Source organism: Frankliniella occidentalis, unplaced genomic scaffold, assembly GCF_000697945.3.
Source record: "Frankliniella occidentalis isolate FOCC.00 unplaced genomic scaffold, Focc_3.1 Scaffold110, whole genome shotgun sequence".
Lineage (NCBI taxonomy): Eukaryota > Metazoa > Arthropoda > Insecta > Thysanoptera > Thripidae > Frankliniella > Frankliniella occidentalis.
In genome coordinates this window covers 184,566-188,352 of record NW_026267238.1, presented here as the reverse complement: position 1 = coordinate 188,352, position 3,787 = coordinate 184,566, and the positions used below count along the sequence as shown (strand labels likewise).

General features: G+C 58.9%; 1 protein-coding gene across 1 annotated transcript in view; it reads right to left on the bottom strand.

Moving 5' to 3' along the window:
* Window positions 1-3,787, bottom strand: part of LOC113205630 (uncharacterized) — a 21,389-nt gene that overhangs the window by 16,371 nt on the left and 1,231 nt on the right. The window lies entirely within an intron of this gene.

The window sequence follows — 3,787 nt, the reverse complement described above, 5'->3', positions numbered from 1 at the left end:
GATGCACTACTAGGCCCCGCCACGACGCCGCCGCTGCCCCGTCCTTGACCAAGCCCGATATGTTGCGTTCCCAGTCCGATGAGCTGCTATGGGGCCCTGGGCCGTATGGCTGTGGACCAGGACCGGGCCTCGCCAAGGCCGAGGCTTGGGAACTCATCCATTTTAAAGCATCTGTGCTGCCCCAACCCCCTTCCCCCCGAAAAAATGCTTTCCAGATTCTAGTACGAGTAACTACTCAAAAAAATAATCCACCTCATTTTCTTTTAAGCAAATACTTCCGATCAGGATCAGCGACACTTATATCGCTAATCCCTGGTCTAATCAGCGCCCAGATGGCCTGCGCCTCCGGATGTCACAACTTATCCACCGCCATAAACGAAATAAGATTATTCGATTCTAAACCGGCGCCACCCGTCAGTCAAAGACGAGAGTAGCGAAAGCGACACTTACGAACTCGAGGAACTTGATGAGGGCGAACCTGCTGATGGCCATGTTGACTGGAGGTTTAGCGGGGCGGCGCTAAGAGATCTGCAACAAGAAGACAGAAGCGTCGTCAGAAACCAGTTTGGCTGTCCGGGCGAGAGCATGGGCGTGAGTCACCGCGAAGCCCGCGCGGAACGTCACCGCGGCTGCACAGCGGGGCGGGGCGGGTCAGAGCCGCGCCACACCCACGTACGCCCCGCGCGCAACAGGATGCATCGCGAGGGGCTGCGCTGTAGACACAACTAACCTGGCGCGGGGGCGACTCGACCCAACAAATCGCCAAAAGAACGGACCCGGAAAAATAAACACACACTAAAAAATCGGGGCGAACGAGGCGACCAAACACGTTCTGACGTCGCGACAAGCCATCTACACTGGAAACATCAACGCAACGCTGCAAATTTCTTTTCCTTGCCCTTTTTGTTTTCGGGGCAGTTGCAAAAGCATCACTTTGCAATTGCAAAGCAAATGCTTGTTGTCAATTACGAAGGTTGTAAATCCTTCGCAAATCTGCAAAGCATCATTGCTTTGCAGGAATTTGCAGGAGTGCAAGCGTCCAGCTCTGCGGCACTCGCGGCGTTCCCATCCCACCTACCTCGGCCCCGACATGTTATGCATAAGTGGCGCCGGCGACATGGGGCACGAGTCCGGATACCCACCCCCCGCGGGCCGTGCGAGATAAGCCCTGCCACGCCACGCCCCACCCCGCCACGCCCGGCCACACCACGCACCGCCACGCACCGCCCCCACACACGCTGGCGGCTGGCGGCGGCGTCGTTCAGGGTAATGCGGGCTGCATTTCCCAGTCCGGTTAAGTACAGTGCAGGCCGATGTGCGCGCGCCGTCCAGGGCGTTACGAGGCGCGACAGTTTTACGGCAGCTGTGTGGTGACACTGACGAGGAAAGAGGGGAGGTGGGGAAGAAGAAGAAGAAGGGCTGCTCACTGAATAAACCTTTCCGTCCTGCTTTTAAGAATTCCGCGGGCGGCGGAGCGGGCGGGCGTTCGTCGCCGCCTCGCCCGACCCGTCACACGGCCCGCGAATAACAACAGGGACAAGTACAGTGCGGAGCAGTACAGTTACCGTCGCCGGAATGGAGGCTTTTGCTCAGGATGACCGCTTCTCTGTCGATTCAATTCTATGCGTTGCACCGTCTATAGAGGGCGCCGCCTTCGCTATAGCGCCGTGCGGTTGTTTGTGAGTGCTTGCGTGAGTGTGCGTGTGCGTGTAGGGCAAAGGCGCCGCGGCGCCCACGTGCTGTGGCTTTGAAAGCATGCGGGGCGGGGTGGGGCGGGCGTGGTGGCCGCGCCCCCTTGGTCCTGCGTGGCGGGGCGGGCCTAGAGCACAGCAGAAGACGGCGGCCAGAGGCAGGCGCGCGGGCGCCTCCAACGCGACCAAACCCTCGTAAAACTGCGTCTATTTGTAAAGCGCGGCAGCTAGTTGGAGAACAATATCACAGCGTGATCGGCTTCTGCTGCCTGCTCTGCTGCTGCGGCCCGCCTGATCTGCTGTGTGTGTGCGTGTGTGTCGGCTTGTGTACATCAGCCGGTGGGCGCGGACACACCGCGCGCTGACGGGCAGAAACATTACGTACTTGAGTGTCCCTCGCGGTACGCCGCACCGCCGCCAGGTCCCTGGCATGTCCCTGCCGTCCTGTTCCCACGGCCCTGGCCTGGCCCTTCCCCTTCCTCTCCCCCATCCCTTTCTCTGTCTTTTCCCCCTTCTCTCACTCTCCCTCTCTCTCTCTCCCTCGCTCCTGCTGCGGCCCTCGTCCTAGTCTTGCCTAGAGTGTCTCTACCTCGCCCTTGGGGACTGGCCGCCGCGGTCAGCTCACGCAGTCGTGAACTTCTACATGCGGAAACGAAAAAAGGCCTCCCAGCCAGCTTAATAATGCGTTTATAGTATTTCCAAATTTTACCGAAATTCAGGTCTCCTTTTCGTGCTTCTGGAGTCGACAGCAATCCCCAAACTCTATACGTTGTGAGACGTGAGACCCAGCGAATCTTCTATGGGACAAGTTAAGTTTTGTTTCTGTTATTTGGTCCGCGGTGGTTTTATACTTCATCGCTGCACTGCACCGCACGGCTGCTGCGGAGAAAGCGGCCAAACTGGGCAGCAGCCGAGATGGTCCGGGCGGGGCGGGCTAGTCTGTGGAACAGAAGAGCCGCTGAGTCGCTGCTGCAGCGGCTGCAGCCGCGGCCAAGGGCCGGACCGGCGGCCACGGACTCCGCGGAGCAGCAGCTCGATCCCTTCGAGAGATCGAGAGCTGTTCAAAAGGTCCTCTCGAGCGCACCGCTCGCTGTGTGGTCCCCGCGACTGGCCCGGCCCCGCACTCGCACTGCCGGTGGTGAGATCACCACCACTAGTCCCGCGGGAAATTAATTCTCGATTATCGCCGCTCTGTTCAGCGATCGCGATGCTGCTCTTGGACTGTCATTGCCTGTGGCATGCGCATGGCGGGGCGTGGCGCGGTGTGTGGCGGGGAGAGGCGTGGGAGGCGAGTGCGGGCGGACGCGCACACACTTCAACTCTTATCGAACATTCCCTAGCTAGAAACACAGCGGAGACACACGTCAACGTGTTAATCTGCAAACTCTCACAACAGAAATAGCGCGCTGCAGTGATATTATTCGCTTTGCGGAAAAGAGGGATTAGTCGTCGGGTGAGGTGACTCACAGCCTTTGCTCTTTGACCCTTCTGCACCAGCTCACAATGTCTTCACAATAACCGATAAGCCCAATCACCAATGATTCATGTTTGGGTTTTTGTTGTTTTTTTGCCCAGTAATTAGCGGGAGTGAGTCCGTGTAGCTCGCCGCCGGCTGGACGGACTTTGGCCCGCGGAGAAGAGATGGAGAGGAATTTGTAGGTCAGGGCCCTTGGCCGCAGCCACGCCCCGCCACGCCCCGCCACGCCCCGCCACGCCCCGCCACGCCCCGCACACCCACCGCACAGCGGCCCTAGCGCAGCAGCGTATAAGCCCCGTAAGAACCCGAGTGCACAATGAGAGACGAAGAGGCGACGACACACCACACACCAGTGGCAACAACAAACTGATGAGTTTAAAGACTAAAACAAATTTCCCAGCAAATAAATTTCATGCGAAAAATTCGACCAACGCGTACATATTTTTCATTGTCACCGCGCTTGTCCTCCGCGAGACCACCCGTCATCTTTTCTAGTTTTATTTTTTGGGGTCCCGCGGCGCGTCGGCGACGGCGGCCTGCGGGGAGTTGCACAAGGAGGCGACGTGTCTCGGCGCTGAGGCCATTGTGTGTGTCCAGGGGCGTGAGGAGGAGGAGGAGG